The following is a 15,571-nucleotide window of genomic DNA, read 5'->3' on the forward strand; positions in this document are numbered from 1 at the left end:
TTACAATGTCACGTCTCAACACTATTATATTTTTAATTTATTTTCTATAAATTATTTTGACACCAAATTTTGGATGTCCAATCCTCTATTAAACTCGCACTAGCGAAAAATATAAAAAAATATTTTCAATAAAATACAATGACCAAAATACCCCTGAAAAATTAAAGGGGTATTTTAGTCATTATATTTTATCGAAAAATTATTTTTAATATTTTTGGTAGGTATGCCCCAATGAGAAGATAGAAGGTACCAAATTTCAGATTAATTCAATTTTTATAAAAAAACTAAAAATAAATTACTTTGAGACGTTGGATCTATGATCAAATAGTGAGTGGATCTCTTGATCAAAATTCGACGGCTGGATGGTAGGGGAAGCATAGATCTTCTATGTTGTAGGGGAAGTATAGAAACCTTTTCCATTAGATAAAGTCGTAGAAAATTGTAGAAAATGGCCGATATGATGCAAAAAAATAAAGAACTGCAAAATGATCCTCTCATTGGATAGTAATTATGGATATAAAAATTAGAAAAACGTTTATATAAGGTTGCAGCCTTAAAATGTCGAATTGTAGATGTACCTCAAAACTCCATCGGAAAAGGTTGTTTTAATGTTGAAAAAACCTCTAATTGATCATCTCAACATCGAGATGTATGAAATATATATATATATATATATCTAGTCCAAAAAATAGTGCATCTTGCAGTACATTATCTAGACCATCCATTTTCAATATTTTCAAATGTTTATAGATCTACTTGATTTTTAACCATTATTGGAGTTTAAAGTTTTATAATTAGATATGAAAATAAATTTTGAGATAATCCTAAGAATGTTTTTCACTAAAATTACATGTTATGATAAAATTTGGAGGTGCGCCTTAATTGGATTGTTTAAGCCACACCCTAAAAAGAATAGAGCTGAAGCCCTAAAGGACATTAGAACATGGGTTATCTAGACTATCAATTTTTTCATTGATCTATTATGTTTCCACCGTTTTTTAAGCTTCAAATAGTATAATTACGGGTGAAATTGATTTTCAGGCCATTATAAGGTTTTCCAATGCAAAAAGTGCATTTTGTAGTGGGTTTGTAAGGTGCATCCTTTGTTGGATTATGAGGGAAGAGTGGATCCCTAAATTATAAAGATTAGGGGCAGTGTCGTGAGACTGAAGATCGCAGAGTGGAAGGTTTTCCAGAACAATGAGAACTCAAGCTTCTCTGTGTGTGTACCTCTCCATGATCATGAAAAGCCTAGTTATAGAGGATGGAGGTGGCCGTTCTCCAACGTTCGGCTTTCTCATTAAAACTTTGAGAAATGTAACCCTGTAATCTTGGGATGCGGGTGGTTATTTTCTACCCGTTAGATAACAATATTTTCTTTCTTTAAGAAGCCTCCCTATTTTAGTGATAAAAATAGACTTTAAGATAAGGAGAGAAATATTTGAGAGCCCCATGGCCACCCACACGTGCCAATATTCTCCCACTTGGTCATGAGGGCCAGATATATTGAAATAATATCACTTAGTGATCTAACATTTATGAGCATATCCTTGTCATGAAGCTTTCTACGCTAGTGCGGTTATACATCTCATAATAAAAAATATCCAAAGTCATGTCATGGGTTTTTCATACTAATGCGGCTTTTCCTCTCATGACCAAGATATCAAAGAAAAATATCCCATTTGGGAGTTCCTGACTTAAATATTTTTAAGTCCCATCAAAGCTACATGCTTTGATAATATCTCTGCACTCAATCCCTTTGTTAAAGAGTCTGCAATCACATCTGAAGATGGCAAATAACTTACAGTTATTTCATTCTTTTAAACAATACCACAAATGTAATGATAATCAATTTCAATGTGCGTACCCTTGAAACTTTAAGCTCCATTTCTAATTGATGAAATAACATCTTGATTATCACAAAAAATTTTAACGGGTCCATAGGCTATATTCAGCTTCAAATCATTTATGAAGCGTTTAATCTAGACGACATAAGTTGTTGCAATGTTACAAGAAATATATGGTTTCTATAGTATACTAAGCTACACAACCTTGTTTCTTGTTAGACCAAGAAACATATCCACCTCCAAAGAGGAATACAATCCTGACGTTGATTTTCTATCATTTGGGTCTCTTGCAAAATCTGCATCAGAGTACCTAGTAACCTCTAAGTTGTCAGCTTGGAAGCACAAATTGTAATTTTTAGTTTTCTAAATATATTTGAGTATCCTTTTTACAGCTTGCCAATGAGCCATCCCAGGATTACTCTGAAATCTACATACAAGACCATATTCATGACTCAAACCAGGTCTTGTACACAACATGACATAATTTATGCATCCTACAGCTTGAGCATATGGAACTATTTCTATTTCAGCTTTGTCACTATTATTTGATGGACACATTTTTTTTTAACAATTTTAAGCTTTTACAAACTAGTGTGTCTATGGGCATGCAATATTCCATCTTAAATCTCTTTAAAATACTTTTTAAATAATTTTCTTGAGATAAAGATAGAAGCCTTGAACTTTTATCTCATGTTATCTTACTGCCCAATACATATGTGGCTTTTCCCATATCTTTCATCTCAAAGTGGGAACTTAGCCATGATTTGGTATGGTCAATCTTGCCAATATCATTACCAGCTATCAAAATATCATCCACATATTGTGACAATATAACAAAATTGTTCCCACTATTCCAGACATATACACAATGGTCTAACCTATTGGCTATATAACCAATTTCAGTGATTGCATTATGAAAAGTAAAGTACCATTGTCTAGAAGATTGTTTTAGACCATATAAAGATTTCTTAAGTTTATATACTTTGTTTTCTTGGCTTTTAATTACATATCCTTTTGGTTGTTTTATGTATATATCTTCTTTTAATTCTCTATTTAAGAAAACTGTTTTGACATCCATATGAAATAATTCTATATCATAATATGCAAGGATGATTCTAATAGAAGAAAATTTTTCTACAAGAGAATAAATTTCTACATAATCTATAACCTCCATTTGGGTAAATCCTGTAGCTACCAACCTAGCTTTATATTTATCTATGAATCTATTTGCATTAAGCTTTTTCTTTAGGACCTATTTACAACTGATGACTTTTCTATATTTAGGGAGGTCCACCAACTCCCAAACTTGATTTCTTTTAATATAATGAAGTTCATCATTCATGGCTTAAGTCCATTCAGTTGAATCATGTGAGTTAATAGCTTCATTGTAGCTTCGAGGTTCATCTATCGTATCCTCATTCATTGAAGACTAGTTATCTTCATTCATAAATACATAAAATTATTCTAAAGTCATAGGTGCGGCTCTAGTTCTATTAGGCATGTCTGGTATACTTGATTCAATTGAATCATTCTTACCAAATGTAGAGGGAGTCAGAGAAACAGGGTCTTCCAGACCCTTATCTTTATCAATTTCATGTAAGTCAACAGGCTTATTTAAAGTATTTTCATCATATATATTTTCTAAGAAATGACGACTCTCTATTAATGATCTAGTATAATGGTTATAGAATCTATACCCATTAGAATTTTCTGAATAGCCTATAAAAGAGCATTTTATGGTTTTACTTTGTAATTTATCTGTATTTTGTGGTGGTATAAGCACATGTACCCAAAAACCCCAAACTTTCAAGACAGTAAGATCAGGTTTCCTACATGTTCATAATTCATATGGGGTCAAGTCTATAGATTTATTTGGGACATGATTAATAATATACATTGCAGTATTTAGAGCAATGTTTGCAAAGTCGAACTGGAATGGTTAACCGGTCATGAGGCCGGGAGCGGTTCGAACTGGAATCAGACTAACCGGGGCGGTTAACCGGAGTAACCGGTCAAGTAAATTTTTTTATAAAAAAAGAGTGGCTCAAATTCCCCAAAAAAATTAAAAAAAATAGAAAAACTTAGATTAAGAATACACCATCATATTACATATATTTATCTTATAAAAAAAATTGAAACAACTTTTTATTTAATTTAATATTTAAATATTATGAAAATATGCAAGACAATTTATAATTTCACATAAATTCAATGGGTGAAGTTACAAAGTCCAACTAACAATGGATCATGCAACAATATATGCTTCTATATTGTTTTAATGTTGATGTTGAAAAATGTTGTTTTAATATTGAAAAACCATTTAATACGGTTTAGAATTGGGTTTGAGAGCGTATTTTTTTGTAGCATGATGTTCCCAATTTTTCCGAAGGGTTGTGAGTCAAGTAGTAAGTAAGAGCACCTCATTTACTTAGTAACTTGTTAATCAAATACAGGGTGTGGGTCAAGGTGTTAAGTGCTGCTTCAAAGGGCCAAATGACATACTTAAAAAAAATATGGCCAAGTCGATTTTGAAATGGGCAAATCGATTTTGAAATGGCCAAACCTCATTTATAACCTTTTGAGTTTTTAATATGAATATATATATATATATATATAAGATGGCAACTTTAAAATGTAAAATTAAAATGCATATTAAAAAAAAAAAAAAGGTTAAGTTTTTATCCATTTCAGCATGTGGAAACATGAGAGATAAGTAAAACACTTTTTAGTTTCTACCTCTTTTCTTCATAGAGGCTAATAAACATATTTAAGGAGTATGAAGTTGCAACAAATGATAGATAGCTTGTAACAAATAAAAAAACAAATTAGAAGAAAATGTCACAAATAAACAAGGAGTTGAGAACACAGACATAAGTAGCATACACCAAAAATAACTTGAAAAAGAAATAATTTTTTTCCCATATTCATCACAAAAAAATATTTTTATAAAAAAAATATATAACATTAAAAACAATCCAACAAACTCATCAAAACTATATAACATTAAAAAGAAACAAATATTTTTTTCTCATATTCATTACAAAAAACCACATTTTTGTAAAAAAAACATATAAAATTAAAAACAATCCAACAAGCTCACCAAAAAATGTATAATTTTTTTTAAAAAAAGAACATATTCTTTTTTTCTCATATTCATCACAAATTACATATTTTTATAAAAACAAAACGTAATTTTATTAAAAACACAATTTTTTTTAAGAACCCTAAAATCAAGCAAAAGAACACAAAAACTTTAGAGTCGAAATCGACCCCAAATCTTTCATTTTTTGAAAAAATTGACATGGGGATATGATAGATACTTCAATCAAGATTCCAATTCCCCAAATTTCATGAAAATTTATTCACTATTGAGATCTTTATTCAAAACGAAGCGGATTTTTCATGTCACGAAAATTTCAAGAAAAAACGTAGCAAAAAAAATCGATATAAAAACATTTAATCAATAGAAAATTAAAATAAATAGTTTATTTGATAGATAAGGCCTTTATGATCAAACTTCAGTGATTAATTCGATAAAAATCGATCAAATGATCGATCAGAAATCAATTTGTTTCGATAAAAGCAGTTCTTCGAGCAGCTGTACTTCGGGCTCAAAAAAACCAAAAAATCTTCATCATTTTGGAAAACTTGAAATATGTAAATTTTGAATCCTTCAACAATTAATCAAAGCCCTCCATTTTTACGAAAATATTTGAGGTGTTAATTTCTAATTTTCAAAAATCCCCATTTCAATAAAACGAGAACTCTTTGTTTTTCGACTTTTGATTCAATAATCGATGATCTATAGAAAGTTTATGCTGTATAACATCAATATTTGACCGAAAAAACAAAAACAAACTACATAATGGAAGAAAAAAAAAGCTGCAAAATCTTTTTTTTGTAAAAAATAACGGGCATGTGTTAAATAACGATCGTTATTTGATGCGTTAAAACGGAGTTATAACGGTCTAAAACAACAGTAAACAGGATCGGTTAGGAAAACCGGCCGGTTTTGAAGAAAACTGCCGGTTCGACATTGAACCGGTCGGGTTTGGTCTCGATTTTTTTTTGGAGAGTGCGGTCTTACCTGGTGTACCTTAAAATTGGCCCTAACCGGAATCGCCACCCTACCAGTAGTGATCTAATCGGCCGGTTTTGCGAACACTGGTTGAGAGCCTTGCCCAAAAAATGAGTTGATAAATTTGAATGGCTCATCATGGACCTAACCAGGTCCATTAGAGTTCTATATCTCCTTTCAGCTGCACTATTTTGTTGTGGTGTATATGACATGGTTGTTTGGTGAATTATACCATGCTCTTTACAAAATTCGGTAAACAAGGTGGAGCAATATTCACCTCCTCTATCTATTCGAAGAATTTTAATATCTCTAACTAAATGATTTTCTACTTTAGCTTTATATCCTTTAAATGTTTCTAAAGCATCTGATTTTTTACTAATTCGGTATACATATCCATAACGTGAATAATCATCTATAAATGTCATGAAATATTCCATACTTCTATGTGTTTTTACATTTAATTGGTCCTGTATATCAGAGTGAACAATACTAAGTAGTTCACTAGGCCTTTTCTCTTTAGGAAAAGACTTAGTTAATTTACTAGAAATACATGGCTTGCTTGTTCTGAACACAATTTCTCATAAATTGGGGAGTAAGCCTTTTTTAACCATTTGATTCATTTTATCTTTATTGATATGTCCTAATCTTAAGTCCCATAAATATGAATGATCTATATAAGCAAAAGCATCAAAAGAGGCATCAAAATAACCAGAAAAAGATGCACTTTCATTAATACGCAGTTGGTACAAATTGACAACTTTAGTACCATACACCAATGCTCTAGAATGCTTCTTAATAGTGACCCGATCAGACCGGAAACTTATTTCATAACCCGTGTCGTCTAGCCTAGGGACAGAAATCAAATTGCGCCTCATATTGAGTGCATATAATGTATCAGTCAATAAGAAATTTGTTTCTCCTGGTAAACACAGCTTGAAAGTATCGAAACCTAGTACATCGCAGTAAGTGTCATTTCCCATGTAAATCTACTGGTTACCGGCTGCAATTTCTTTTAATTATGTGAATCTGTTCTTGGTCCTCGAGACATGTCGAGTGGAGGCTAAGTCGACCCACTAATTTCTCAGGTCATAGTCGACAACTATTGATTCCAGAACTACGGAGATCAAGTCCTTTCTTTTATTTTGATTATTTCAAACACGGTTATTATTCTGGTTCCTATTTTTATTTTTCAGCTTAGGATAATTAAACTTGATGTGCCCAATTTCCTTACAATAAAAAGAGGTCTTCTTAACCTTATTTTTTTTATTTTTAAAATTTTTCCAATTTCTTTTATACCTATTATTTTTCTGATTATTGAACTTGGGGATTTGAGAAGATGAACTTTGGGCAAAGTGGAGCTCAATTGACTTCTTCCTCATTCTTCTCTCAGTTTCAATAATGAGATGCATAGAAGGATTTAATATGGTTATCCCTTGTACAAAATGTTTCAATGCAATTACAACAGACTCTCAAGATAGAGGGAGATTGTTAAGGACAATGAACACTTGCATGTGATGGGGGACTGGATTCCCGGTTGCAGCAATATCTTTTGCGAGCACTGTTATTTTATTAACATGCTCGGTCACTGAGTCCATTTCTTTCATTCTACAAGAATTGTATTTTTTTACCAACAAGAAGTGGTCCCATACTTTTCAGATAGGGTACCCATCATACTTTGAGCTGTGGTGTGATCTTCAAAGACTCTAATTGAATCATATTCCATAAAGCATAACGTAGTAGTCCTAACTACTTTATCATCTTCTTACCATTTGTCAAGCTACCTTTTGGCTTGACCATTGGCATTAGGCTCCAAAACTGGTGGTTCTATATCCAGGACATAATCTACCCCATCTTGGAAGAGAATATATCAAAATTTTCTTTTCCACATAGAAAAATTGGTTCCCATTGAGTTTTTCAAGTTTTGACAGTTCTGACATGACTAGCCTAGAGGTCATTTTAAATTTTTAGATAATACCTAAAAGTTCAAAAAAATCAATTATGTTGAAGAAAGGGTTGTCTGCTAGTTAAATCATTAGGTTTGCCGACTCTCAATGAGCTGTAACCTCAAAGAAAAATTTTCTCGAACAGTTTATGTTCGCACTGTTGTGATGCAACAAAAAATTAATAAAGTAAGACAACATCTACTTTATGTCAAATCTTGCATAAAAATAATTTTCATAAATATATGTTTTAGCTCTAGAGAGAGAGTCTACAATGATATTTAATATTTTTCAAGAAAAATATGGCATAATATAAATCACAAACATTGAATTCATAAAATCAAGATCATGAAATTTTCTTACTTAAAAAAAAGGCCGAAGCATAGAATAATTATGCAATGCAATGATAATTATTATGCAAATAAAATATGTAGAAAATCCCTAAATTATAAGCCACAAAAAAAAAATGCATGCAATTGATATTACAACCTTTACTTGAATAGTTGTTGTGTGCATAACATTTTTTTTTAATAATCCAATAAAAAATATGCACTAATTTTCAGCAATAAAGTATGGAATAAAAAAAGATGCAAGCCAACTGATTTTCAGCATTTATGTGTCTCTTTGTCTCTCTCTAAAATTACAGTAACAATTCTGTGTCTCTCTCTTAAAATATCGAGAGTTTTGACTTTCTAAAATTCCAGCAATAGCTATATCTTTCTCTCTAAAATAAAAGACGAAAGATCTCTTGATATTGAGCAAAAGTATGATGTAAAAAACAACAACAAAATTCTGCTTGGATAAATTCTGCACTATTGACAAACTTTTAGTTGCATTTAGCTTTTTACATCTTGCAGTGAGTTTCACAAAAATTTGTAAATTCGTGAGGTTGTGACATGGAGGTATTCAAAATCAAACAGCAAAGTTCACTGAAATTTCAGTGAATTTCACTGATATTCACTGAATTGGAGAGAAAGAGTAAATAATGAAGGCAACACAAAAATGCGGTTTCAACAACCGAACCCAAAAAAAGGGGGGGAAAATGAATTTTTTTTTTTTTAATCTTTATATAGGGAGAAGATAATAGAGTTTTGGATTGGTACAAAGTTTTTCTTTCTCCTTTCAATACTGATGCTTTCTTAAAAGCGATAAGCAGAGAATATTTGAGAGACAAAATAGGATAACGAGAGAATTTAAAAATGGATAAGCAGATAATATCTTAAAAAAAAAAAAAGATAAGCAGAGAATATCTCATAGAGCGGACAATATCTTAAAGAGGGAATAATGTTTCTTTGAGAAAGTGTTCATCTATTGGGTTTTAAAAAAAGCTCAACAGAAGAAAGGATCATGAAAGAGAAAAGGAGAATGGAGTTAAAAAGAAAATTCAGACTGTTAAATTTAAGGTTAGAAAAAATTTACAGCAAGATCTACATGAATGGCAAAACACAATATCAAAGTTACTGTAAATTAAACTCAAGAAAAATAACATACAAAACTCCAATAAAAATGAAAGATAGAACCTGAGACTGTAGGTTATGAGCCCACCACGCTTCCACAACTTCGTTCTGATACCAATGTTGGATTATGAGGGAAGAGATGGATTCCTAAATTTTAAGGATTAGCGGCAATGTCTTGAGACTGAGAATCGCAGACTGGAGGGTTTTCCAGAACAATGAGAACTCAAGCATTTATGTGTGTGCCTCTCTATGGCCATGAAAGGATTAGTTATAGAGGATGGAGGAGGGCGTTCTCCAACGTTCGGCTTTCTCCTTAAAACTCTGAGAAACGTGGCCCTGTTACCGTTAGATAACAACACTTTCTCTCTCTAAGAAGCTTCCCTATTTTAGTGCTAAACATAGACTTTAAGATAAGGAGAGAAAAGTTTAAGAGCCCCATGGCCACCCATACGTGCCAACATCCTTGCCTTTTATTGTAAAGCTTACCCCGTACACTAACTACTATCTGCACCCATTTTGAAAACAACTCAGGTTTCTATAATGTAAAAGAAGGATGAAGTTTATATAGGGCCTAGGCTTTATGAAAACAAAATAAAGCATCACCTCAAATTCTTATTCGGAAAGCACTTTCAGCATCGGAAATCTTCATGATGGCTCTAAAATTAATTTTCGACACCCACAATAAAATTTGAAACACAAAAAATGGTATAGATCTTGAAGATTTGTGAGCACTTATTTTTAGAGCGAAATGGGTGGTCTAGATAATTTGTTGCAATATACACTAATTTTGGAATTTAAAAATCTAATTCTTTTGCACAATCATAATATTCAAGCTAAGATGATAGATTTAAAGGTTTTTCAACACTTGAATTGCAATTTTTGATGAGTTGTGAGGTAAGGATTTACAGAGAGCTGCAGCCCTATCAAACTATTTTCCATAAAAGAAAAAAATTGTATCCCTAGACTTTATGATTCAAAGTAAAGCCACAACTTGAAAACCGGTTGAAAAGTGTATTACTAACACCCATTGATTAATCATCTCGACCTCAACCATGTTTAATCTAAGACAATGGATTTGAAACCCTAAATGGAATGTACCTTATAGCACATTATCTATACTATCCATTTCCCCATTTTTAAAATTGCAAATTTTACATTGAGACGCCAAAATTGAATATGAGGCCATCGTAGAATCTTCCAATACCTGGAGGTTTTTAAGGTAACTTTAGTTTTTATGGTAATCCTAGGTCCTTCCCTACCTGCTTGCACACATTCTGGAAACAACATTTATTCTATGCTCCCACGAGAGCATATACTTTGCATCCACTCCCTTAATTAAAACACCTATTTGAAACCTTTTTTGGGAACCATCTAACAATCACTAGATGATTATTTTTAAAAGAAAAAATATTTGATATTTATAAAAGAAAAAATATTTGATATATATAAAAGAAAAAATATTTGATATATATATATATATATATCTTGTCCTTTTGAAATTGGTCTTGAGACATTATCTTTTTGTTCTATTACATTGTGAGTCCAATTAGGAATTCTTTTTTATTGAGGTTAGTCTAAAATGACTCGCATATTCCGTTTTACTAGTGGGATTAAATAGACAGTATACGCTCACGAGAGTATAAAATCTTTTGACTTTTTAATTCTATTGGGTTTGAAATTTTGGAAACCCATTAAGAATCATTAAGATGATTATTTTCAAAGGGAAAAAAAAAATGATTATTAGTTTTTTGAGATTTAGGTCTCACTCTTCAGACATTAGACCATCTTTAATCAACCTTGAGACATTATTTTTTCCTAGGACATGGAGAGTTCAACTAGGAAATCTTGTTTTTTTTAATAAGGCTTAATATATGGGCCCAAGATATTACATCATTAAAATTTAGGTCCTAAACTGACTCCTTTATTGGGTTTTACCCGTGGAATTAAATAAACAGTAAACTCCTACCGGAGTATAAAATCTTTTCGCTTTTGTAGAAGGTTGAGCATTTCTTTATGAATATAGGAAAGAGTTGAAATTGGGATTGTATACTATGAGACCATTTACTTTTAGTTTACGGAGGTCACAATCACTTTTAACCATTAGACTTGAAATCTAATAAATTAAAGTGTGTCACAACGTTTGAGAAATTTTATTTTAGAATTTGTGGCCCATCAATGACACATCGCCAACCATTCGATTTTATATCTTTTTTTTTTTTTTTTGAAATTTAAGTGGAATCTCATTGAGGAAATGAATCAAGTACATATACAACATGAAAGAAAAAGGAGAAGAAAGAGAGAAAAGGGATTAGGAGAGAAAAGAGAGAGAAGAAAGAAAAGCAAGAAGAGGACAAAAATGGAAAAGAAAGAAGAAAAAACCAGAAGCTCTCACCGGGTAAAACCTCCTTGTGTGGCCTCTTTTACTAAAGCATATGTAACAATGCTTTCTTCTCTATTAATATGAGAAAAAAGGACATCCTTTCCCTCCAAATAAGAAAGAATTTGGTCAAACAAAGATGCCCAGTACCAATGAATATAAGTGAGTTCCTTACATCATCTGATCACATTCATTGAGTCTCCTTCCACAATGAGTTGCAACTGATCAAGTGTCAACTTGGTAACCCCTTCCTTATGCGCTCTCAATTTAGCTTTATTAATAATGCACATATCTAGCCTCCCATTATAGGTCTACAAAGTATTGCCATGGTAGACCCTTAATAGACCTCCATATCCCCCCTGTTTGTATTGTATTCATTACGCTTTCATCAAAGTTAAGTTTCAAGCAGCCCTGTTGTGGTGGAGATCAGTTAGCTTTCCTAACGATTCTAGGGCTGCTACAAAGTAGAAAATTGTTTACAGCTCGAAATCGAGAGAATTTCAAGCTTGAAATCCTTAAATTATTGATATAAAACTAGTTAATTTAAAATTCCAGAGAGATTGTGTGGGTGACGATCAAATTATGATTTAAAGGCCTATCAACCCATGTAGGCCAATTTTCCTTTAAATCGTCAGCAACACTGGCTTGATCTTTCTGCCAAAAATAAAGGAAATTCTTTGCAAATTAAATCTAATTAAAATAATAAACCTAACTACAAAGTAGAGAAAAAATGGAGAAAAATGTTACCTACCCAAGCCAATTGGCCTGGGACACCCAAATTAGAGGGTATCACCTGTATCAGGACCATAGATTGTTTACACCTCTTGCCTTCAATATTTCTGTTTGAACTTCATCGAATTTCCCATCTAAATTTTATTGGAAATCGTGACCAAGGATGGCTGATGGAGGTTAAAATTGAACTAGGACTTTTGTAGCCCAAATTTAGGATCATGGTTTTTGGAATCTAGGGTTTGAAGTTATCATCTTAAGGCTAAGGTTAGGATAACCTAGGTTAAGGTTTATTATTCAGAATTTAGGGTTTAGAAAACAAAAGTTTAGGTCTCTAAAGGGTTAGGCTTCTTAATTCTAGGTTTTTCTTTAAGTTTCGGTCTCTAAATCGAAGATTATGTATGTTCATTTTGAATGGCCCAAAACAAAACCCTTACATAGGTTTCAAAAGTCAGTCAGAAATGATTCCTAGGAAAACTTTGAATTGACTAGTCAAAGGTTGGTAGATGCTGCACTGCACGTCTTTTTAGTTAAACTAGCTCAAATGATGTTGTTGTAGGGTATTTTTTGACACTTGTATCCCCGGTGCGAATAAGGACGATGCCAATAACAACCTAGGCCTATGAGTCCCAAAATACGTGTGGACTTTGGAAGTGCTGACCGAATAAACCCTAATTTTTTAGTGAATTTTGAAAGGTGTCAGATTGGTCATAACAGGCATGTGAGGGCAGCATTTGACTCCCTAATAACACCCGTAAAGTTTCATCGAGATTTGACAAAGTTAAAGCAGATCAAACAACAAATTAATTTTCAAATCTGGTTCCTAATAGGCTAAAAAGTACCTCATAATTACTGCTCTATTATCAGGGTCTCATATGAGTACTAGACTGCTTCTATTGGATTTATGAGGTCTGAAAACTCTCACATATCAAATTTTAGCTCATTGGGATGCTTTTAGGGCAAACTTACCCAAAAAGGTAGGTTTTACACTATTCTAGTGCACCCTCGGTGAACCAATTTTCATTTCTGGAAACTGTACTTTGTGAACTCGAGATCATTTTCCAAGGGTCATAACTTCTCCGTTTTAAGCCCAATCGATCTTAAATTTCAGAGAATTGTTCATCTCGTCAATGAGCACATTTTAATATATGGCACGACCCAATATGAAAGAAATCCTAGAGAGAAGTTGCTTAAAAAGACTCATGTATTGTAGAATTTTGAAAGAGAGAGACGTCTTTGATCAAGTGGCCGTATCATGAAGCTCCAACCTCAAATCGCCTTGAAATGAGTCCATTGTGATTATGACGTCGATGGCTTCGATTTGAGGTAAAGATCAAACATGATGCAAGACCAAAGACACCGTATATTGAGGTTAGAAAAGGTTAAATTTTTCGGTGACCGGAATCCCTTTTTCTTTTGGCAACTTTCCTAATTCAAAAAGTAACAATTCGGCAATCGAATCGAGCAATTTTTATTACGAAATGATTATGGCAGCTTGCCTGTCAATCGATGATGAAAAAATCGACCCAAAACATTAAGAAATGGACAAGATCGGGCATTTAAGATTTCAAGTTTACCATCTTTCGTTAGATTTCAAGAAGTATTCGAAACCTCGATGTAAGGACCAAATTATATGTCAAAATGATCGTCTCAACGAGACCATCACTTTTACGATGTTATTTTTATTGGAAGGTCGCCGGAAGGACTCTAAAAGGCCCCTATCATGACCATAGTCTATGGAGCCTTTTCGGGGACCATTCGATCATTTTCATGATTCTGGGTGCAGGCGAAATTGTCATTTTTCCCAAAAACGGGATTCAATTTATGATAAAGAAAACTGTAATATTTGACAATTTGTCTTGTTTTTAGTCATCCACCCTTGTTTCAAGGGTGTTTATACTTGAAATTGCGGGTAGGGGACTCCACCCCTGCCTTGATTTCGGGTGCAAACAAATTGATGAGTTAATCGGGTATGGATCCCGTCAAATCACGTTCCGAGGGAGAATAGGGTCCTAAAACCTTGTCTCTCTTGGATCACCGATGAAGCCGGCTCCCCTACTATCTTAACCTCGGAGCTCAACCAAGAAGATTTTAAAAAGGGTTTTGAGAAAAGAGGAAGATTTGAGGAAATAAATTTAAAAAGAGAACAAGGAAGAGAACCATAAATAAGTGACTAAACTAGGGAGATGCAAATAAACAGGAGTAAAGAATCTAACTACTAAATGCAAGAAAAATAAGAAATTGAAAAGCATGGAGATAAAATAGTGAATCTAATCTAAGCATGCATCGCATTCAATGAAAGAGAGAGAGAGAGAGTAATATGGAGATACGAGCATGGTTACGAATAAAGAAAATGATGAGTTCCTCATCAACAAAGCAGAGAGATATGAGTATGAAATGTGAATGAAAATAATAATATAACATGAAGAGAAATAAAATGGAGGAGAGGAGGGTAGAAGGTAGCTAATACTATTAAGTAACATGGAATGAGAGTAACAAAACGGGATATAAAAAAGAAATAAAAGGAAAGAGCACTAGAAAGATAGTTAAAATAAATGGAATAGAGAGAGGTAGGAGATGATTCATTAAAAGGGGGGAAGTGTCAAATAGATGGATGCAAGTTCTTAATAGAAAATAGTGAAAGGCAAGAAAAGTAAATATGACAAGAAGAGGAGAAGATAGACTAAGCTATTGAACAAGATACAAGGGAAAACGTAAAATAAGTATGAAAGAAGGTAGAGAATGAGAGTGGTGGAGGAATTCTAAATTATTAAATACATAAGAGGAGGAAATATGAGTAAACACAACCAATCGAAGAAATAAATAAAACAAGGAATGAAAATACTATCACCAAATAGAGGGGATGAAAGATTAAGGTGAGAAGAGAGAATCTATGCCATCAAATGGGCGAAACAAAGAAGAGATATAAATATAACAAACGAAAAAGAGTATTCGCTATAAAAAGAAAGAAAATCACTATTTAATGAAGAGAAAAGTAAGGAGAGACAGACCTGTACCATTCAATGAAGGAAACAAAAAATAAAAAATAAATACCCGATGAAGAGAAATGAAAGCACACACACTAAATCCTACAAAAAAAAGAGTAAAAAAGGAAAGAAGAAAATGAATATAACTAACCTAGT

The sequence above is a fragment of the Amborella trichopoda genome, chromosome 2, assembly GCF_054954075.1.
Source record: "Amborella trichopoda isolate Santa Cruz 75 chromosome 2, AtrichopodaSantaCruz75HAP2 v2.0, whole genome shotgun sequence".
Taxonomy (NCBI): Eukaryota; Viridiplantae; Streptophyta; class Magnoliopsida; order Amborellales; family Amborellaceae; genus Amborella; species Amborella trichopoda.